At 45.2% G+C, this 23853-nt stretch overlaps 1 pseudogene; it reads left to right on the forward strand.

Annotated features, from left to right (window-relative positions):
• The first annotated feature begins 15515 nt into the window (after window positions 1–15515).
• Window positions 15516–23385, forward strand: LOC111553539 (annotated as a pseudogene).
• Window positions 23386–23853: the final 468 nt, after the last annotated feature.

Genomic DNA, 23853 nt, shown 5'->3' on the forward strand with positions numbered 1-23853 from the left:
GATCCACTAGCCTCGGCCTCTCAAAGTGCTGGGATTATAGGCATAAGCCACTGCGCCCAGGCCAATCCTAGGTCTTCAGACAAAGTCAACTCATTGTCAACCAGAAAATGTTCAAATTCACTCAGAGCCTGGAAGGCCCAGCTTTGAGTTGTCCCACCTTTCTGGACCAATCCCATGGATTTCTTAAATGTATTTGATTGATGTCTCATGCCTCTCTAAAATGTATAAAACCAAGCTGCACCCCGACCACCTTGGGCACGTGTTCTCAGGACCTCCTAAGGGCTGTGTCGTGGGCCATGGCCACTCATATTTGGCTCAGAATAAATCCCTTCAAATATTTTACAGAGTGTGACTCTGTCGACAATACGGAGGTGCTGTAGGATGTTAGGCACGTTATTACCAGCTTCGCCGTGTTTTTGAAAGTTTTTATTATAATTCTATTGCTAATAGTACGGTTAACCTCCATATAATAATACAGCAGTCCCTCCTTATCTGTTAAGAATACATTCTGAGATCCCCAGTGGATGCCTGAAATCGCTATAGTACCAAACTCTATAGATACTGGGTTTTTCTGTAGATACAGACACACGCATATCCCTATGATAAAAGTTAATTTATAAATGAGGCACAGGAGAGATCAACAATAACTAATGATAAATAGAACAATTATAACAATATGCCAGCATCCCTACCTTTGTGCTTTGAGGCCATCATTAAGTCAAATAAAGCTTAAGTGAGGGAAGTGGCTCCTGTAAGGATGCAAAGCAGCGTGGCCAGGGTCCGAGCTGGGGTTCTGTCCCCGCTGGGCTGGCACCCCAGCTGGACTACCCCCATGGAACTCAGCGCCAATTACCTCCGGGAGAAGCTGCAGCGAACCCGGAGGTGGAGCACGTGGAGGTGGAGGACATGACCTTCAACCGTTGCGCCTGTAGCTTCCTGGTGGTGTCAGCCAAGTTCGAGGGGAAGCCGCCGCTTCAGAGACACCGGCTGGTGAATGCATGCCTAGCAGAAGAACTCTCGCACACCCATGCCTTTGAACAGAAAACCCTGACCCCAGAGCAGTGGGCCCATGAGCAGCAGAAATGAGGGACTGGAACCTGCACAGTCATTAAATTTTAAATCTGGACCCAAAAAACCCCCCAAAAAACTTGAAATGAGCACACACACTTCAATACCGTGACAGTTGATCTGATAACTGCGCCAGCTACTAAGTGATTGATGGGCAGGTAGTGTAGACGGCATGGAGACACTGGACAAAGGAATGATTCACAACCAGCCCCCAGCAGGATGAAACAGGACAGCAAGAGATTTCATCACAGTTATCAGAACAGCATGGGAAACTTAGGAGTTGTTTATTGCTGGAACTTTTCTTTTTTCTTGTTTTTGAGATGGAGTCTCACTCTGTTGCCCAGGCTGGAGTGCAGCAGTGTGATCTTAGCTCACTGCAAACTCTGCCTCCCAGGTTCAAGTCATTCTGTTGCCTCAGCCTCCCAAGCAGTTGGTATTACAGGCACCTGCTACCACACCCAGGGAATTTTTGTATTTTTTGTACAGATGGGGTTTCACCATGTTGGCCAGGCTGGTCTCAAACTCCTGATCTCAGGTGATCCACCCACCTCAGCCTCCCAAAGTGCTGGGATTACAGGCATGAGCCACAGGCCAGAAGGCTGTATATTGTATGACTGTATTTATATGACATTCTGGAAAAGATAAAACTATAGCTATTAGGCACTGTTCTAAGTACTAGACACAGACAATACGTGATGATGCTAGTCTTTGAAATAGAAAACAGGAGAAAAAGCAGGATAGCAAAGGGGGAAAGGATTACTTGAGTGTTGGGTGTGTTGGGTTTGAGATGTCTGAGGGAAAGCCAGTGGAAGTGTGAATGGGAGGCAGAACTCAGGAGCACTTCCAGGGCTGGAGATAGATTTGGGAATCAATAACATGTAGGTAAGAGTGGAAGCTGTGGAACAAATGAGATTCCCGGGAGAGAGGGAATGCAGAGTGTCCACTTAGTCCAGCTCTAGCCCTGAGCTGAGCCAAAGGGATGAGCAGTAATTAGCTAGAAAAGAAGGTGGAAGAGGTCATTTCAGGCAGAGGAAATAGTGACGGTAAAGAAACCTGCAGGTCCCTGGGGCCAACTGAAAAAGCACAGGATTTGTACATTTAGAAAGGAGGGCTGGGCGTGGTGGCTCACACCTTTAATCCCAGCACTTTGGGAGGCTGAGGTGGGAGGATGGCTTGAGCCCAGGATTTTGAGGTCAGCCTAAGCAAAACAGAAAGACCCCCATTTCTACAAAAAATAAAATAAAAATAGCTAGGTGGTGTGTGCCTGTAGTCCCAGCTACTCAGGAGGCTGAGGTGGGAGGATTGCTTGCTTGAACCCAAGATTTCAAGGCTGCAGTAAATTATGATTGCACTGCACTACAGCCTGGGTGACAGAGCAAGATCCTATCAAAAAAACAAACAAACAAACAAAAAAAAAAACGGTGGGCATGGTGGCTCACGCCTGTAAATCCCAGCACTTTGGGAAGCTGAGGCAGGCGGATCACGAGGTCAGGAGATCGAGACCCTCCTGGCTAACATGGTGAAACCCCCGTCTCTACTAAAAATACAAAAAAAATTAGCTGGGCATGGTGGCGGGCGCCTGTAGTTCCAGCTACTCAGGAGGCTGAGGCAGGAGAATGGCATGAACCTGGGAGGTGGAGTTTGTAGTGAGCCGAGACTGCACCACTGCACTCCAGCCAAGGCGACAGAGTGAGACTCTGTCTCAAAAAAAAAAAAAAAAAAGAAAAAAATTGAAAAAGACTTTTTTTTTTTTTTTTTTTTTTTTTAAATAAAGGATTACAGCCTGCAAGGTGGCCGTTCTGACAGGTTGGGAAGTGTAGCCTCCAGGAGAGGCTGAAAGACGGGCTCTTCAAGGGAGACAGGAATTATGCTGAGGGGGTTGGCCAAACATACATATTCAACAGGTTACAGGAGGAGCTATGAATGTTCATGAAGGGGGTCCTGAAGCATGTGTGATAAGCAGACGTGCATGTTACATGTGACCCATGTTCACTTTGGAGCGGAGACTTAACATTTAGATATATTACAATTAGGGCCTATACATCAAAAGGTGAAGCAGGGACATGAAGCCTCTCAAGTGCACAGCTTCTGTAAACTGGCCAGAACCAGTCCACAGTTGGTGGCCTCTCATCAGGAGAAAGTTACAGAACTCAGTCTCTGGTCCATTTAAAGCTGCAGTGATGGCTGGTGGGACGGGGAGTCAGTCTAAATGTCTGATGGTGGCTGAGCTGCAACTGCTTCAGCATTGCTCATCTCAAGGCCAGTGCTTGTTTAGTTGCTAGAGAAAAAGAAAACCCTGATGGCAATGAGAACATAGTTTATTCTTTAATTCTAGGGAGTGCATGATTTACTCCTTGCCTGGCATGGCCTTAGGTCCTGTTTATAATGTGCTATCTTATTGCCACAAAAAGTCCATTGTGTCAGGATTATGAGCTCCATTTTAACATCAATGCTGGTCAGATTTTGTGCCTAAACTGCCAAAGGGAAGGGATATAATGAGGTGTGCCTGCCCTCCCATTCTGTCATGGCTAGGAACTCAGTTTTTTAGGTTTCTCACCGGGCATGGTGGCTCCCGCCTGTAATCCCAGCACTTTGGGAGGCCGAGGTGGGTGGATCACCTGAGGCTGGGAGTTTGAGATCAGCCTGGCCAACAGGTGAAACCTCGTCTGTACTAAAAACACAAAATTCGCCAGGTGTGGTGGCACATGCCTGTAATCCCAGCTACTCTGGAGGCTGAGGCAGGAGAATCGCTTGAACCTGGGAGGTGGAATTTGCAGTGAGCTGAGATCGCGCCATTGCACCCCAGCCTGGGCAACAGGAGTGAAACTTCATCTCGAAGAAAGGAAAAAAAGGTTTCTCTGGGGTTCCCTTGGCCAAGAGCAGGTTCATTTTATCAGTTGAGGGGCTTAGAATTTTATTTTTAGTTTACACTGGCAACTATTATTCTACTTCTGTCTCTGTGAATTTGACTATTCTAGTACCTCATATGAGTGGAATCATACAGAATTTATTGTCAGTGACTGGCTTATTCAGATCAGTGGTTCTTTTTTTTTTTTTTTTTTTTTTTTTTTTTTTTTTTCCTGAGTCAAGGTCTGGTTCTGTTGCCCAGGATGAAGTCCAGTGGTGCAATCTTGGCTCACTGCAACCTCTGCCTCCCAGCTCAAGTGATCCTTCCACCTCAGCTTTCTGAGTAGCTGAGACTACAGGCATGCGCCACCACACCAGCTAATTTTTGCAGAGATGGAGTTGTGTCATGTTGCCCAAACTGGCCTCGAACTCCTGAGCTCAAGCGATCTGCCTGCCTTGGCCTCCCAAAGTGCTGGGATTACAGGCATGAGCCACCACACCCGGCCTCCACAAGTGATTTTGCTGCTCAATCAGGTTTAAGAACCATTGATCTGAGGTTGGGCACAGTGGCTTATGCCTGTAATCATAGCACTTTGGGAGGCTGAGGTGGGCCGATCACTTGAGCTCAGGAGTTTGAGATCAGCCTGGCCAACATAGTGAAACCTGTCTCCACTAAAAATTAGCCAGGCATCATGGCGCACACCTGTAATCCCAGCTACTTGAGAGGCTGAGGCAGGAGAATCACTTGAAGTGGAGGTTGCAGTGAGCCAAGATTGTGGCACTGCACTCCAGCCTGGGTGACAGAGCAAGACTCTGTCTCAAAAACAAACAAACAAAACACTTTTGGAGCTTTGAAAACCTGCGAATACCTGGGCTATGCAGCTAGCAATTCTGACCTATGTGGTCTGAGGAAGGCGTCAAACATCTGCATCAGAAACAGCAAGTGAGAATGCCTGTTGTAGAAGTAGAAGATGGGAGGGGAATAGGATCTTGTGAGCTGCAGGAGGAGAGGCTGAGGCGGAGGGAAATAGCAGTGACAAAGCACCTCTGCGGTTTGGAAGGACGAGGACCAGGGACAGCCACTCGGTCTGGCAACAAGGTTTTATCAGAACCCTCAATACAGCAGTAGAAGAACGAGGGACAAATCATTGGTGAGCAAGTCCTCTGAATTCTGGAGAAATTGGAAGCAAAATTACGGGTAGAATGGGAAGGTTTAAAGGATAGATGGAGATACGGTTAAACAATTAGGTAGAAGGGATGGAAATAGAGGGACTTGATGTCTGAGAGCTTCTATTTTCTTTTGCTTTCTTTCTTTTTTTTTTTTTTGAGATGGAGTCTTGCTCGGTCGCCCAGGCTGGAGTACAGTGGCGCAATCTAGGCTCACTGCAACCTCCGTCTCCCCGGTTCACGCCATTCTCCTGCCTCAGCCTCCGGAGTAGCTGGGTCTATAGGCGCCCAGCACTGCGCCCGGCTAATTTTTTGTATTCTTTAGTACAGTTGGGGTTTCACTCTGTTAGCCAGGATGGTCTTGATCTCCTGACCTCGTAATCTGCCTGCCTCGGCCTCCTAAAGTGCTGGGATTTGGGATTACAAGCATGAGCCACTGCACCCGGCCTCTTTTTTTTTTTTAGACAAAGTGTTGCTCTTGTTGCCCAGGTTGGAGTGCAATGGTGTGGTCTCCACTCAGCAACCTCCGCCTCCTGGGTTCAAGCAATTCTCCTGCCTCAGCCTCCCAAGTAGCTGGGATTACAGGTGGGTATCACTGTGCCCAGCGAATTTTTGTATTTTCAGTGGAGATGGGGTTTCACCATATTGGCTGCGCTGGTCTCAAACTCCTGACCTCAGGTTATTCACCTGCCTCCGCCTCCCAAAATGCTGGGATTACAGGCATGAGCCACTGAGCCCGGCCAAAAGAGCTTCTGTTTTCTAAGTGGCACTTCGGGCACAGTCACCAGAGCCCCATGGCACTGGTGACCAAGAACATAGGTTTTACGGCCAGATGACCTAGGCTCACATTCTCAGTCCTTTGATCTCTGTTCTTCTGATTCTCAGCTGTAAAGTGGGGATTTTTTTTCTGCCCTATAGAACTGTTGCGAAGGTTAAAGGAGTTAGTCCCTATGGTGTTTTTGGAACAATATCTGGCATGCAGTGAGGACTCAGTTCTGTGTTAACTTTGATAGAGGCAAGGAGTGGGTTGGATGGCCAGGTCATCTCTGTGAGGCATGGGAAAAGGAACCCACGACAGCTGCAAAGCGCTGTTCATAGTGTCAGCGGCCCAGCTAAAGCTGGAAACCATTAATTTTGTAACATAACCAACTAGTGACTATTTTATTTTCTTGGCAGAACTCAGCAGCAGGAAGAAGCCAAGGTAAGGCATTGGCCAGGGAGGTGGGGCAGAAGGGCCAGGGGCTGGAGAATTTCAAGTGCTCCCATGACTGTGACCACATGGTTCAACTGTTGGTCCAGGTCGGGGTTCGTAAACTCAGAGGTCAGGGGGACATCAGGTGTCTGAACCCTGGCAGAGTCCAGGGGAGATTTGGAGGCTGTGGAGGAGGTGGAAATGCAACAGGGAAGAGAATTATGACCAGAGAGAGAACGTCAATACGACAAGCACGTTTGAGGGCTCCTGGCTCAGAGTTTATTCCACTCCATCAATCATTTTCTTCTTTTTTTTTTTGAGACAGAGTCTCCCTCTGTTGCCCAGGCTGGAGTGCAGTGGCAGGACCTTGGCTCACTGCAACCTCCACCTCCCAGGTTCAAGTAATTCTCCTGCCTTAGTCTCCCCAGTAGCTGGTATCATAGGCACCCGGCTAATTTTTGTATTTTCAGTAGAGATGGGGTTTCACCATGTTGGCCAGGCTGGTCTCAAACTCCTGGCCTCAAGCAATCCACCCGCCTTGGGCCTCCCAAAGTGCTGGGATTACAGGCGTGAGCCACCGCACCCAGCCTCATCAGTCATTTTCAAACTCTTCTGAGGAACCTGGTGATTCTTCAGCAATGCCTCAGGAATGATTCTTTCAATCAGGGCGACTCCATTTTCATTTGTTGAGACGTGAGTGGGGTGGATTGGGACAGTGAAAAAAGTATATTTTATCAACAAAATTTCACTAAGAAAAGTGGTGTTGCTTGTTTTTTTGTTTCTGGTTTGAAAACCACTTTAGTTTGGCCAGATGAACTCGAGTTTTACAGTGAGGAGGTGTATTAGTCCGTTTTCACGCTGCTGATAAAGACATAACTGAAACTGGGTAATTTATAAAGAAAAAGAGGGTTAATGGACTTACAGTTCCACCTAGCTGGGGACGCACGTCTTACGCGGCGGGCAGGCCAGAGAGAGAGCCAAGCGAGCGGGGAACCTTCTTATAAAACCATCACATCTCGTGAGACTTATTCACTACCACGAGAACAGTATGGGGGAAACCGACCCCATGATTGAATTGTCTCCCACCGGGTCCCTCCAGCAACACGTGGGAATTCTGGGAGCTACAATTCAAGATGAGATTTGGGTGAGGACACAGCCAAACCATATAAGGAGACATGGTTCTGTCTCCTCCAAACTAGCAGTGTCGTTTGGGTTAGGTCCTCACCTTCCTGGGGTCTCAGTGCTCTTTTTGGGAAATGGGCAGCTGCCCTAGATCTTTCTGAGCTGCCTTTCCTGAGGGCTGGAGTTGAGTTCACAGCTGTGCAGCGTCTGTGGCGCTCTGCGGGCGCCACCTTGTGGTCAAAACTGGCTGTGCTGTTAGCGGGCTCAGCGGGACGTGGGAGCCCAGGTAGCTTGCCAGATGAGCTTCTATTTACATGAGAGAACACTCTTTCCGGGGGTCAGGGTGCCCTATCCAGGGTAAGAGAACTCTTTTGTTAGAATAAATTCAGGATGAGCTGAACATGGCACACTAGCCAGAATCTCATCATGAAAATCAGAATAACTCATCCACACACGTGAATAATTTATGGCATATGCAGCCTGTTGGAGACAGAAGGCTGATACCATTAGTCAGAACTTACTTACAATCAGCTGACTTCAATAAGATTTTCCTTTATTGAAATAGTGACCTTGAAAATGACTTCATTTTCATATTCAAGCCTATCTCATGTGTTTCCCAGAATAGTGATAAAACTGATCTGATGTGTGTGCTGTTTACGTTCCAGCACTTGTTGAATGGAGATGAAGTCAGGGTCACTCTACAATGAGCCACGACAGCCTCTTTTATCTCTAAGTAATTTTTAAAATGGCTGATTGGTAATATTGGAGAGCCAGGTGCATGATTCAGAAGGGTTACTGGAACCAAAAATTCTGAAAATGGCCTTGGATTATTAATTTCCTATCCATGGGCATAGAGGGTGTCTGCAACAAAGGCTCTGTCACAAAACAAATGACATAAAATGATAATAGAGCGGAACTGGGAGGGAGTTCTGCTGTCATTGTGTTAGTCCTTGAACCCTCATGGAAAGAGATAACAATGCCTCTGGATTTGGACTACGAATACCCACTCCCTTTGTTTAACTCCTACTTTTTTTTTTTCCAGAAAAGTTTCAGACGAAAAATGTACCCTCCAAAGAGCTAGCTTCAAAAACTCCTTGCAAGAGCTCAGTTCCTTTACATTTATGGTCATTTTATTTTCTTTATGAGAAACTTGTGGATTAAAAATTATAGGCTAGGTGTGGTGGCTCATGCCTGTCATCCCGGCACTTTGGGAGGCTGAGGCAGGAGGATCCATTGAACCCAGCAGTTTGAGATGAACTGGGCAAGATCGGGAGATCCCACATCTACCAAAAAAAAAAAAAAAAAAAAAAAAATTAGCCAGGTGTGGCAGTGCATGCCTGTAGTCCCACATCCTCGGGAAGCTGAATTAGGAGGATCTCTTGAGTCCAGGAGTTCAGGGTTCATAGTTTCAACCTCCTGGGTTCAAGCAATTCTCCTGCCTTGGCCTCCCAAAGTGCTGAGCTTACAGGTGTGGGCCACCTGTCTTTAAAAACATGGTCTGAAGACACCATCCAGGGGAGCAGTGGATGTGGCCCTGTGTGTCTGGTTCAGCAGTGTATTTTCACAGCCTGGAACAGTGACTGGTACATAGAAGGCTTTCACAAAATATTTAGTGAATGATGAAATATTTAGTGAATCTTCATCTTTTGATTCTCTCTTCAATGGGCTTCAGTGACACTATTCCCCACACTCTTATTCTTCCTCTTTAAAAGTCCCTTTTTCTGTTTTTTTTTTTTTTTCAAATGGGAGTGTGTATTTGTGTGTTTGTGTGAGTTCTTGTTTGCTATTTACTGAGCCCCTCCTGCCAGGCACTGTACTAGTTTGCATACATTTTATAGTGTAATCCTCTGAATGACTTCATGACATCAGTACTTTAAATTTCCATTTTACATGATGAGCCCATGACTCAGAGAAGTTAAATAGTTTGTCCATGTTCTACAGAAAGTAACAGATTCAAACCCAGAGACACTGGTGTTCAGAGGTTGAGCTCTCACTCTCTGATATTATAGTGACTCTCCCCTATCATGCCTCTTGAAGTTTTACCTTCCTGAAGGTGCTGTCCACAGTCCTTATTTCCCTAGGGAGTATTATTCTCACCCAGGATTCAATGACATTTTTATGGTGATGCATGTGAAGTCACTGTGTGCACTGCCATTCCACAGCCACGCCCACTGACATCTGTAAATTCACGTCCCGTAGGCCCTGCAATTTATCAAAACCCACATAACACGGGAATTTTACCCACTTCCAGCTTCATCCCATGTTGCTCTTCTACTTGGTCAGGGCTCTCCAGCCACACCAACCTCCTTTCTGTTCCTCAAAGATGTCAAACTCATTCCCGCTCCAAGGCCATTGCAAGGGCTCTTCTCGTTTGCCAGAATATGCTTTTCATTGCTTATTTTACAGCTGACTTCTTCTTGTACCTCTTGTCTCAGCTGAATTGCCATCTCCTTAGAGAAACTTTATTGACCATCCTACCTATGAAAGTCTTTCCCCTGCAGTTTTTCCTGATCACATCATCCTTTATAGTTATCTTGCGTTTCGCTTGGTTGTAGTCTATCTGCTCCTATCGAAACATATGTCCCTTGAAGTCAAGTCATTTGTTCAGGCACATAGAAATATTTGTACAGGTTGTGCCCTGTGCAAGGACACCTAGCTGAGGTGGGTGCATGGGCTCAAATCTAGTCTGCCTCCACTTTCCGACCAGAAGGGCTGTCTTTAAAAACATGGTCTGAAGACACCATCCAGGGTAGCAGTGGATGTGGCCCTGTGTGTCTGCTCCAGCAGTTTGTTTTCACAGCCTGGAACAGTGACTGGTATGTATTAGGCTTTCACAAAATATTTAGTGAATGCTGAAAGGGAGTAATGTAGCTGCAGGACAGGTTTTTGTTTTTGTTTTTGTTTTAGATGGAGTTTTACTCTCGTTGCCCAGGCTGGAGTGCAATGGCACGATCTCGGCTCACTGCAACCTCTGACTCCCTGATTCAAGCGATTCTCTTGCCTCAGCCTCTCCAGTAGCTGGGATTACAGACATGAGCCACCACTCCTGGCTAATTTTGTATTTTTAGTAGAGATGAGATTTCTCCATGTTGGTCAGACTGGTCCCGAATTCCCGACCTCAGGTGATCCACCTGCCTCGGCCTCTCAAAGTGCTGGGATTACAGGCGTGAGCCACGGTGCCTGGGCTGCTTCGTTATTTTCTAGTATAAAGCTAGCCTGGCTGGGCGAGGTGGCTCATGCCTGTAATCCCAGCACTATGGGAGGCCGAGGTGGACGGATCACAAGGTCAGGAGATCGAGACCATCCTGGCCAACATGGTGAAACCCCCGTCTCTACTAAAAATACAAAAATGAGTCAGGCATAGTGGTATGTGCCTGTAATCCCAGTTACTTGGGAGACTGAGGCAGGAGAATTGCTTGAACCAGGGAGTTGGAAGTTGCAGTGAGCTGAGATCGCTCCACTGCACTCCAGCCTGGTGACAGGTGGAGAATCTGTCTCAAACAACAACAACCACCACCTCTGCCCCCTGAAAAAAAAAAAAAACCTGTGCTGCAGCTACATTACTCCCTTTCATTCATTCGCAAAATATTTTATGAAAGCCTAATATGTACCAGTCACTGTACTCCAGTCTGGGCAACAAGAGCAAAACTCCATCTCAAAAAAAAAAAAAAAATAATAATAATAACCAAGCAGTCCTAACATTTAAAAATCTTCCAGTCGCATGTAGAGTAAAACTGAAATTCTTTACATGGCCAGGACCTGCCTCCAACCTATATCTGCAGCCTCATTTCACACCTTGGTTGCTGTGATAAATTGCTGTGGTTCTAACCCTGAGATTTCTTTTGAAAAATCGAAACCTGACTACAAGTACAGAGCTCACAAAACACAGGGAATGCTGTTCCTTGCTATGCTTCAGCTTGCAAGAAGTGGTAGTTTGTATTTTGGGCATTTTTTCTAAATTTTTTTTTTTTGCATTTTTTTCCCTGTCATGGAATTTCCTATCAATCTATCCTAGGATGGTTTCTAATGAGACTCCTCAGCAGAAAACTGCCTGGTAGCATTAGTTCCCTGGGGTCATGTGATCCCCGCCAAATTTCCCAGTGAATGTTTTCTTGTCAATTTCTATTTGAATACTCAAAGTGGGAAATCTGTATGAACTCTGAACTTCTTTGACATGCTCTTTGACAGCTCTCTCCAGCCACTTAGCCCTTTGAATTAATTCCTCCTTAGATTTGTCTTTGTGAATCATCCAGTTATTTATTTTTTTTTTTTTGAGACAGAGTCTCGCACTGTCACCCAGACTGGAGTGCAGGGGTGCGATCTCAGCTCACTGCAACCTCTGCTGCCTCCTGGATTTAAGTGATTCTCCTGCCTCAGCCTCCCGGGTAGCTGGGGTTATAGGCACCTGCCACCACTCTGGGCTAATTTTTTTTGTATTGTTATTTTTAGTAGAGACGGGGCTTCACCAAGTTGGCTAGGTTGGTCTCGAACTCCTGACCTCAAGTGATCTGACCACTTCGGCCTCCCAAAGTGCTGGGATTACAGGCATGAGCTACTGCACCTGGCCCGATCCAGCTCTTTCAGTAGATTTTAACCCTTACTTAATTTCATTCCAGCAGTCAGATCACCATGTATGTCTGGATGACTTTTTATTTCTTTCTCTCGTCTCTCCATTTTACAAATGTTGTCCACCGGTCCAGGTGAGACCAAGGCCTCTCTCACCCTGGTTGTAACAGTAATGCGGCCACTGTGGAATCACTTTCTTTCAAGCTCCCTGGGCAAGTGATGAGGTTCTTATTTATTTTATATTTTATTTATTTATTTTTTAGTGATGAGGTCTTGCTATGTTGCCCAGGCTGTTCTTGAACTCCTGGGCTCAAGGCATCCTCCTGCCTTGACCTCCCAAAGTGTCGGGATTACAGATTACAGCTGTGAGACACCGCACCAGCCAGGAATTCATTTCCTCCTGCCTAAACTTCCTCTTCTGAAATGTGATAGGAGGGGCAGCAAATGCAAACATCATGACCCTCTAAACTTCCTCTTGGGCTTTCATCAGATCGGTTTACAAAGGAACAATTTTAGGAAACCAAGCCACACCAAACAACACCCCTGAACCAACGTTTTAGATACTTCCTTATTCGCTCTTCTGGCAAAGTAAGTGACGGGGAGGGCCGGGCTGACCTTCCCTCACATCGGGAAGATGTTATTTCTCCTGGTCCATGTTTCTGGTTAGTTCCATTTGGCCTGCTTTAATGTGCACATACTTCTTTCTGCTGTGCGTTTAGAACTCTCAGATCTCTGGAACAAATGTAATGACCTCTTGAGCCCTCATTAACTTGCTTAAGAATTTTAGGAAATGTGCACTAGGATTGGCACTGGGGTGCTTTAACCTTCAACCACGGGAATCCTGGTGTGCAGAGGCTGGACGTATGGACGATTTTTCTGGGAATACTGGCCTGACTCAAATGAAAACCATTTGGCCAAGCAAATTTATTGTTGTGAGCTGATAACACTGTAAATTAATATACAGAATTGAAGGGTTACTTTTTGAAAAGAAATCGGCAATTTAATAATCAGTTGTTCTTGACCTATTTCATTTTGAGGTAACTATTTTAGACCAAATTAAAAGTGATTATTTTTCTTTGTAAAATATATTCTGTCCCTCAATATTGTTGCTTTTCAAAAGTGCATCTGATCATTATTAAATCAAAGAGTAAGATAATGATAATAAAAATTGAAGAAAAAGTAGGCATTTTTCCAACCTCATGAGTAACTTTTCCACCCAAAATGAAATGGAATTTTGTTATTTTGATAAATCTTCTTAAAACTCTAGTAGTTTTCTTCCGGGTGGGAAAGCAGAACTTATACTGAATGCCTACAATATGCTAATTGCTTTACATATGCTGTATTATATAATTATCATATTGATTATGTAAGACGTGTATTATTATCACCATTTTACTCATATGGAAACAGTTTCAAAAATAACTTGTCACATAATTATTGATTGAATCAAGTGCAAATCCTGCTCTGTTGGACTCTAAAATCTCTTCCTGGAGCTTGTTAGAAATGAGGAATCTTAGGTGCCCCCCCACCAGAACTACTGAGTCACAATTTTCCCAGGTGACTGGGATACACATTAATATACATTAATGTATATTAATGTGTATTGTTGGTTGGACCTTCATTACATAAAAATGTTTGAAGCTATCTGAGTTTTTTTGTTTGTTGTTTTTCCCCCTATCTCTACCTTTTTTCGCCATATACCTTTTAAGATAACCCAGGAGGAAGTATGTTTAGATGCTATCATTCATTGATTTCATTGATCCTTCACACACATAACTCAGCTAAGCTTCCTAATCAGCCCACAGTGTCTTTACTATCATCCCTACCTAATAGGTAAGGAAAGTGAGCCTTGGGGAGATGATAGTGCTAATGCAGTAATTGGAAAAGATAAAAACAATCCTTCTCAGGGGAAATTTAAGTTCAAAATGGTATACAACATTGCTACTTTTGGTCTTCCTTTTAACAAATATTTAATAGTCAACTATAACTAATAATGGTACTAGTAAGGAAAATTATAGCTGTCTGAGTGCTCAGAATTTGCTGAGTGCTTTATGTGTTAGCTAATAAAATATGTAAAACTGTTACATAAATGGTACTTATTCTTGCTAACTTAGCAAACAGAAAAATAAATATCATGAAATCGTTTTGTAGACCAATAGCTACAAAAATAAATTGATACTTGTTGATTAACTATTTTTAGCAAGAGCATCTGCCCATCAGCCAGTGATTCTCAATAAGGTGGGGGGTTAACCCTCCAAGGGACATCTGGAACCACACAGGGGCCCTTTCTGGCTGTCATAATGAATAGGGAGGTACAGCTGGCCTTTAGTATCTTGGAACCAGGGATGCTAAATTCTCTGCCAGTATGGGATCTGGGCACAACCAAATATTGTCCCCCCACCCCTCCCAAGTGCCAATGACACTCTCCTTGAGGAACAAAGAACTCTGCCAAAGTTTTTGCATGTATAAAACAAGTTTCAGCCTTTAACAGAACAATACTAATTATTCCCACTCCCAAATAGTTAGCACTTTCCATTACTAAATAATTCTTTTTTTTTTTTTTTTTTTTTTTTGGAGACAGAGTTTCGTTCTTGTTGCCCAGGCTGGAGTGCAACAGTATGGTCTCAGCTCACTGCAACCTCCGCCTCCTGGGTTCAAGCGATTCTCCTGCCACAGCCTCCCTAGTAGCTGGGATTACAGGTGCCCACGACCATGCCTGGCTAATTTTTGTATTTTTAGTAGAGATGGAGTTTCACCATGTTGGCCAGGCTGATCTGAGCTCACTGCAACTTCTGCCTCCTGGGTTCAAGAGATTCTCATGCCTCAGCCTCCAGAGTAAGCTGGGATAATAGGCACATGCCACCACACCTGGCTAATTTATATATATATATATTTTTTGAGACGGGATCTTCCTCTTGCCCGGGCTAGAGTACAGTGGTGCAATCTCAGCTCAATGCAACCTCTGCCTACTTGGTTCAAGCAGTTCTCCTGTTTCAGCCTCCTGAGTAGCTGAGATTATAGGTGCCCGCCACCACACCTGACTAAGTTTTGTATTTTTAGTACAGACAGGGTTTCGCCATGTTGGCCAGGCTGGTCTCAAACTCCTGACCTCAGGTGATCCGCCCGCCTTGGCCTCCCAAAGTGCTGGGATTACAGGTGTGAGCCACCGTGCCTGGCAGCATTACTAAATAATTCTAATAAACTCACTAATACACAATGTACTGAAAACCCAGGGGCTTTGAGGCAATCAGGAATTCTTTAATGGCCAAAGGGACTGCTAGGGTCAGGCCCTTCTACCTAGTTTCCACCACAGCTAACAGATGAGGGCCTTCTGCTGCTTCTCCACTCTGGCCAGTGTTGGAGGAAGCAGGTACAGCCCCCTCTCTCTTTCTTCTGGGAAGAGGAGTGATTAGTTTGATTGTGAGCCCAGAATATTCACCAAGGCAGGTTTTACTGGTCAGTGAGATTACTGTGCCAAAGACTTCATCCTTCCTCCTTCACTTCCTACTTTTGCGGCAGCTTGGCCTGCATTCCTGCCCCAGCCACAGGCTAAATGGCCAAAGTCTTCTCGGAGCTGGGGCCTGGGCCAGTGGAAGGTGTGTGACTCCCTCGTGCTATGTTGCCCTTTGCTCTGGCACTAGGAACGCCCTGTGCATTGGGCTTTCCTTAGGCAGCAGTAGTTCCATCTACCCTAAGACGTGCAGGTGAAATGGCAGATATTTATGGGGAAAGCCGTGGAAAGCTCCGCTCCCCTCAGTCCTAAGCCTTTCTGCAGTCCAGCTTTTAGCAGAGTTTATGTCAAGGGCTTGCTCAGCTCTTCACAAAGAGCCACTGTCTTGCCTCCTGAGGTCTTCCTGCTGCACAAGCTCCACCCGTTGGGCTGCAGAAAGGCGCTGGGAGCTCTGAGGTGCAGGAGCTGCCATCTTTGAATCGCTCACACGGTGCTGGGCACTTTCTTTACTTTATCTTCTTTATTCTTCAGAACGACTCTGGGGGATAGATGCGATCCCTGTTTCAAGGACGTGGAAGCAGAAAATTTGAGCCCTTAGTAACTCGGAACTACTTAGTGAGCAAAAGCTGAAATTCAGTTTGTCTGGACTCTAAAAACTACAATTTCAGCACTTTGAAGACAAATGTGTTTCTTCCATGTTTTATGATATGGATTTATCAACAAAGCCCTTCTCTTTGTTTCTGAGCGGATCCAAAGCTGTTTTTTGTGAGAAATAATTGGTTCTGGTGGCACCCCTGAGGAAGCAGGACAGGCTTGTCTCTGGCAAGAATATAAATCACGTTCCTCCATTTTCCCAACACTCGCAATCCTGCCGTCTGCATGTCTGGGGCCTAAGACGTGTGTTTTCTTCTACTCACAACACAGAAGACTGACATTTACTTACTCACCACTACGGGTTGGTTACAACTCAGCATTTGATAGAAGTTTGCTTGGACATCTGGTGAGAGAGGGAGGAAGAAAGAGAGAAAGGAATAATTTTAATGTGAAAGAAGATTTGTGGGAGTTATATGTGTCTAGTGTTCTACGGTATCTGTTATCTGACTGTAATATATTAGGTGACCAGGAATAATTTTTTGTTTTTTTGAGACGGAGTCTTGTTCTGTCGCCCAGGCTGGAGTGCAGTGGCATGATCTTGGCTCACTGCAACTTCCGCCTCCTGAGTTCAAGCGATTCTCTTGCCTCAGCCTCCCTAGTAACTGGGATTATAGGCATGTGCCACCAAGCCTGGCTAATTTTTGTATTTTTAGTAGAGACGGGGTTTTGCCATGTTGGCCAGGCTTGTCTTGAACTCCTGACCTCAGGTGATCCGCCTGCCTCGGTCTCCCAAAGTGCTGGGATTATAGGCGTGAGCCACCGTGTCCATTCTAGAAATAATTTTTGACTCTCGCTCTCTCTCTCTGTGGGCGTGTGTATGTGTGCATGTGTAATCCTATTTCCCTTAGAAATATCAATATAAAAGTAACCAAAAAAACACTGTTAGGCGAAATTGTTTGTAACATCTGTCATTTTACTAGTTACTAAAGCTGCTTTAATTGATCCCGCAGGAATGACAGGTATCTCCTTTTCTCACTCTTTGGGGTCTGCCTCATGAAACTGGATGTTTGGTGGAGGAGGTCGTTCTTTTCAGATACAGAGGACTGGTTCTTTAGTGAAGGTATACAAATGTCTGGGCTTTCATACTCATTAGAATAATTATTCACTACCTTATTCGAGATTTTATATAAGCATTCCTGTGAGAAATTCCTGCTGAAGTCCAGTTTACTTCTATGAAACAATTCATGTACCTTATTCCATTTGGAAGTGAGCCCTCTAACTTTATATATATATATATATATATATATATTTTTTTTTTGAGACAGATTTTCACTCTGTCACCCAGGCTGGAGTGCAGAGGTGCAATCTGGGCTCACTGCAACCTCTCCCTCCTGGGTACAAGCGATTCTCTTGCCTCAGCCTCCTGAGTAGCTGGGAATACAAGTGCCCGCCACCATGCCCAGCTAATTTTTGTATTTTTAGTACAGACAGGGTTTCACCGTATTGGCCAGGCTGGTCTTGAACTCCTGACCTCAGGTGATCTACCTGCCTTGGCCTCCCAGAAATGCTGGGATTACTGGTGTGAGCCACTGCGCCTGGCCCTCTAACTAAATATCTTTGCTTTGTGTTTTGGTTATCAGAAAATTCAGGGCCAAATGAGTACTCAGTTGTACTGCTTGATTCCTTACAGATGCTAAGTACACATATGGTTCTTTATAATAATCTACTTTTATTATTTAGACAGGGTCTTGCTCTGTCGCCCATGCTGGAGTGCAGTAGCATGATCATAGCTCACTATGGCCTCCAACTCTTGGGCTCAAGTGATCCTCCCACCACAGCCTCCTGAGCAGCTGGCACTATAGGTATGAGTCCTCATTTTTGAGTCCCTGTCCCATGTTTAATTTCAATTGTCATTATCAGGTTTAATATTTTGTAAGTTATCTAAGACACCCTTTCCTGTTTTTATTTTATTTTTTTGGCAATAGGCATGGCATTTTCCATGGGTTACTTGCTAATTTCAAAGGGCAAAAATATCTTTGAAATGGAGACATCTGGCTTTTACTACCCCAATACAGCAATCAATTTAAAAATTACTAATAGTGGACCAATCAGGCAGTATATGACTCTTGATGCAAATGTTAACCTGAATAAGACGAAGTCTTTAGGTCTTACTTTCAGTTCCTGGAAATACAGGGGATAGAGAAACAAGCCAAACAATATCACAAAGAAATAAAGTCAGATCTGGAATGTGGGACATTGTATTAGTTGGTATAAAAGTAATTGCGGTTTTTGCCATTACTTGGTTTTGGACTTGCTTATGTGGCCATTCCGGCTCAGACGACCTTCTAGGTGACTGCCACATAAGCAAGTCCAAAACCAAGTAATGGCAAAAACGACAATGACTTTTGCATCAACTAATGCAATGCAACTAGCCAGGTTGCCTAAAACACTTAATTTCATGAAAATAATTGGGGAGATGGAGTCTGTTCTAGAATAAAAAAGATGAGATGATGTATAGAAACTAGATTAACTTTCATTACTGGTGAGAATGTAAAATAGCACAGCCACTCTGGAAAACAATTAATGTTTCTAGTATGTGATCCAGCAATTCCGTTCCTAGGTATCTACCCGAGAGAAAATATATGTGCACATGAGGACTTGTATATGAATGCTCATAGTAGCATTATTATTATTATTATTTTTTGAGATGGAGTCTCACTCTGTCACCCAGGCTGGAGTACAGTGATGAGATCTCAGCTCACTGCAACCTCCGCTTCCTGGGTTCAAGTGATTCTCCTGCCCCAGCCTCCCAAGTAGCTCCCTGGGTTCAAGTGATTCTCCCGCCCCATCCCAATGCCTGGGATTTACAGGCATGTGCCACCACACCCAGCTAACTTTTTGTTTGTTTTATTTTTAATAGAGATGGAGTTTCACATGTTGGCCAGGCTGGTCTTGAACTCCTGAGCTCAGGTGATCCACCTGCCTTGGCCTCCCATTACAGGCGTGAACCACCACGCCCGGCCCTTGGTAGCATTATTTGTAATGACAAAAGACTGGAAACAATCCAAATGTCCATCAACTGGTAGATGAATAAAGAAAATGTGATCTGACTGGGAAGAGAGCCTCATGGCTGTAATCCCAGCACTTTGGGAGGCTGAGGCAGGCAGATCACCTGAAGTTGGGAGTTTGAGACCAGCCTGACCAACCTGGAGAAACCCCATCTCTACTATAAATACAAAATTAGCCAGGGTTGGTGGTGCATACTTGTAACCCAGCTGTTCGGGAGTCTGAGGCAGGAGAATTGCTTGAACCTGGGAGGCGGAGGCTGCAGTGAGCTAATATCGTGCCATTGCACTCCAGCCTGGGCAACAAGAGCGAAACTCGGTCTCAACAACAACAACGACAACAAACAAACAAAAAGAAAATGTTATATGTTCATACAATGAAATATTACTCTGCCATAGAAAGGAACAAACTGCTGATGCATGTTACAATGTGGATGAACCTCAAAAACATTACGCTAAGTAAAAGAAGCCAGAATCCAGATGCAAAAGACAACATATTATATGCTTCCAATTATAAGAACTGTCCAGAAAAGACAAATCTCTAAAGATGGTAAGTAGATTAGTTGTTGTCAGAAGCTGAGGGTAGAAATGGAGATTTACTACTAATGGGCATGAAGAATCTTTTTGGGTGAAGAAAACGTTCTACAACTGGATTGTGGTGATGATTGCACAACTCTGTAGTTTTACTAAAAATATCATTGAATTGTACCCTTCAAATGAGTGAATTTCATGGTAAATTACACCTCAATAAAACCAATTTCAAAAACACATGGCAGAAGTGATGTTGTGTGAGCCCAGACCTTAAGAGGCTTTGTGCTTTTACCTTCCCTTTATGAAACCTCCCCTGAGACTGAGACGGAGGGAAACTGAGGCACCCAGCCAACAGCAGTACCAACCACTCACTGCACTTGGGAATTTGTCCCTCTTGGACCTTCCAGCCCAAATGACCTTCTAGGTGACTGCAGCCACATGAGCAAGTCCAGCAGAGGAAATGCCCAGCCGAGCTATGAGTCAAGAAATGTAAGAAATTGTTTTATGTCACTAAAAATTTTGTATGTGTATGTATAAATAAATAACTCTATTTCATGCATATTTTATATACAAAATATATTGTATCTTTATACATGTTAAATGATATGGTAAAAGATCAACATCTTTATATTATTTATTTATTAATTTGAGGTGGAATCTTGGTCTGTCACCCAGGCTGGAGTGCAGTGGAGTGATCTCGGTTCACTGCAACCTCTGCCTCCTGGGTTCAAGCGATTCCCATGAACGATCTTGGCTCAGCTTCCCGAGTAGCTGAGATTACAGGCACGTGCCACCACGCCCAGCTAATTTTTGTATTTTTGGTAGAGACAGGGTTTCACTATGTTGGCCAGGCTGGTGTCGAACTCCTGACCTCAGGTGATCTGTTCGTCTCTGCCTCCCAAAGTGCTAGGATTAGAGGTGTGAGCCACCATGCCCTGCCAGGAAGCTCAACTTTATCTCACTTGAAAGTCAAGGAAACTGGGGCATATTTGTGTACGCTTCCCTCTGTCAGTCACTGGCTAAAGTTTGCTCCCATGGGCATATTTTGGTGGCATTCCAGCTTGCAGTAGGGGGCATGGGTGTTAGCAGCTGGAAGTCAGACTGACTGCATTAAGAGGCTGGAGATATGAGTACCACATTGGGGGCGTCACTATTTTCCAGCATTTGCACCACTCGGATTCATTCATGCCCCACAATTGGTTCATGGCATTCTGTCACCAATTCCTCTGGGATGACCAATCAAAATTTCTAAAAGCTAGACTTACAACAGGGTGGCAGGAAGCTCACGCTACAGCTTCCTCTGCTGCAGTTGGTACCCAGATTGAAACTGATATTCACCATTTCCCTCGTTCCCCATTCTAAATTCCCCTTGCGCTTGGCTAATCTTTCTGCTAGTCTCCATTGTTTGTCTAGTGGGAAACCCAGACTTTTTCCTGTGAGGGACCTGAGCTCTTAACTCCTGTGTTCTTGCCAGGCGTGGTTGCTGTGTAGGGAAACAAGGGAGGGCCTAGCGAATCCCTGAGTTCCCGACGTACTCTCCCCTGCCTCGATTAGGTAAAGCAATCTTATTTCCTCAGGATAACCAGGGGTAACTGCTGCCATTAGTATATAACTCCCACATGCTTTCTGATTCACTGGCATGAGAAGCCCCAAATGGCAGTTGAAGCTCTAGGCTCAGTGGAACCCCTTACTTAGTCCTTTGGAAGAAGTGTTACCCTTTCAGGGAACCAGGACCTGGGGACCAGCAGAGTCTAAACTTGCAGGTACAGCCACTACTTCTATGCTTTGGGTTCCAAGACCTGTGTACTCCACCTAACAGTGACATAGCACCACATAATGACCATTGGTTCAGTGCAATTATACCCTTCTTCACGGATAGAGAAGAAATACTGTGCTGCCAAAGCCCATGCAGATAAAAACAGGTTGCCTGAAAGGAACAAAACAGAGGCTTAGACCTCTGTGAATGCTGGAAAAAAACCAGATCAATGCCATCACTGCTTGTAGAGAAACGTGTACAATTAGAGGAGGTTATGCTTGGCCAAACTGTTATCTGTTTGAGAAGACTAAAGAAATATGTTATTATATGTGCAAAAGCTCTGATATATCCCAGTTCATCAAGAGATAAATCAAAATTGGCTGGGGGCTCTGGCTCATGCTTGTAATCCTAGCACTTTGGGAGGCCGAGGTGGGTGGATCACTCGAGGTCAGGAGTTCAAGACCAGCCTGGGCAACGTGGTGAAACACTGTCTCTACTAACAGTACATAAAATTAGCCCAGAGTCCATTCCTGTAATCCCAGCACTTTGGGAGGCTGAGGCGGGAGAATCATGAGGTCAAGAGATCGAGACCATCCTGGCCAACATGGTGAAGCCCTGTCTTCATGAAAAATACAAAAATTATCCAGGGGTGGTGACGCACACCTGTAGTCCCAGCTTCTTGGGAGGCTGAGGCAGGAGAACTGCTTGAACCCAGGAGGTGGATGTTGCAGTGAGCCGAGATCATGCCACTGCACTCCAGACTGGGTGACAGAGCCAGACTCCATTTCAAAACAAAACAAAACAAAACAAACAAAAAAAATTTAACTGAACGTCGTGGTGCACGCCTGTTAGCCCAGCTACTTGGGAGGCTGAGGCATGAGAATCACTTGAACCCAGGAGGCAGAGTTTGCAGTGAGCTGAGATTGTGCCACTGCACTCCAGCCTGGGCAACTAAGTGAGACTTTGTCTTAAAAAAAAAAAAAATCGAAATTTAGATGAAATGTAGAATTTAAGAAATGAGAGATGGTGAGATGGTGGCATAAAGGACTGGTAATGAACATGAAACCCAGTTACATTTAGAATTAGCTACAGAACCAAATGCAAACCTTACTGAAAATATTGAAGGTCTAAATAAATGGAGAGATCACATTCAGAGATGGAAGAACATTTCCAGGGTGAAGAGTCTAGGCATGTTTTTGCTGGGTCCTGGGCTCAAGGTCTCCCAAGGCTGAATTCAAGGTTTCGACCAGGTCTGCAATCTCACCTGGAGCTCAGGGTCTTCATCTAAAGCTCATGGGTTGTTGGCAGAGTTCGGTTTTTAAGGGTTGTTGGATGGTGGTCTCTGCTTTCTTGTTGCCGGCCAACTGGGCTCCCTTCTCATATCCTGGAGGCTGCCTGTGGTTTTCCGCCCTGTGGTCCTCTCTCCAAGATGGCAGTTGCTCCTGTGAGGCCAGTGGAAGAATCTCTCTCATCCTCTGAATCTCTCCTTCAGGATGGGCCCAGGGACTTTGAAGAGCTCACCTGATTAGGTCAGGCCCGCCCAGGATAATTTTCCTTTTGATCAATTCAAAGTCAGCTGCTAAGAGCTACCCAGGTCAGCCCACATGCACCAGCTCTTGGGCCTCCACCTCCTCTTCCTGCTGTCCCAGGACTGGGTGGCTGAGTTCCACATGGAGTGGCTGCCTGCCAAGGGCATCCAGACCAAGGTCTACATCAAGCACTCTGTGTCCCTGGAGCGCTACCTGATGGAGGGCGGCTACAACAAGGTGTTCCTGGCCAAGGGTAACATCCCTGCCAAGAGCTGCACCCTCATCCACATCCTGCTTGACGCTGTCAGAGATGAGATGGCTGGGTGCATGGAGAAGGCCTGCGAGAAAATCCTTTTCACCAAGGGCACCTGGATCCTCTTCCTCAACACACTCAAACAGATGCAGACTACACCAAGAAGTGGGTCCTGGGCCCCGACAACTACTACAGTTTTGCCAGCCAGCAGCAGAAGCTGGAAGACACCACCATTCTGAGTTGAGTATCCTGGCAGCCCACCGGGCACTGGGTGGGGTAGGACATACGTTATTTAAAACAGTTACAGTGCAGGGTTTCCTCTAACAGAGGTAGATTGCCATTCTGTCCTCCAGGCCCTTATCTCCCCATTGGGATGGTGGGGAGCCAAGTTCTTATATCTGAGATAGATAAGTTTTGGGGCCCTCAAGGAATGGTGATAACACCTTCCAACTGGGTCAGCCTCTGTCTGATGGCTGATGCTCAGGGTTTCAACACAGATGCCCACCGTAGAGCCCCAGCAGCACTGTGGCCTACAGGAGAGCACGGCCCCAGGTATGAGGACTGTTCCAGCCAGCTGTGGACACAGAGGAATGCTGGGCCAGGGTACCAGATATTTTCAACAAAGGAGGTGAAGTGTCCCATTTAAAAAAATGTTGGCAATGAATTAAACAATTTTTGTAATAATAATAAAATAATAATAAAAACACAGGCC

The sequence above is a fragment of the Piliocolobus tephrosceles genome, chromosome 18 (genome assembly GCF_002776525.5).
Source record: "Piliocolobus tephrosceles isolate RC106 chromosome 18, ASM277652v3, whole genome shotgun sequence".
NCBI classification, from domain to species: Eukaryota; Metazoa; Chordata; class Mammalia; order Primates; family Cercopithecidae; genus Piliocolobus; species Piliocolobus tephrosceles.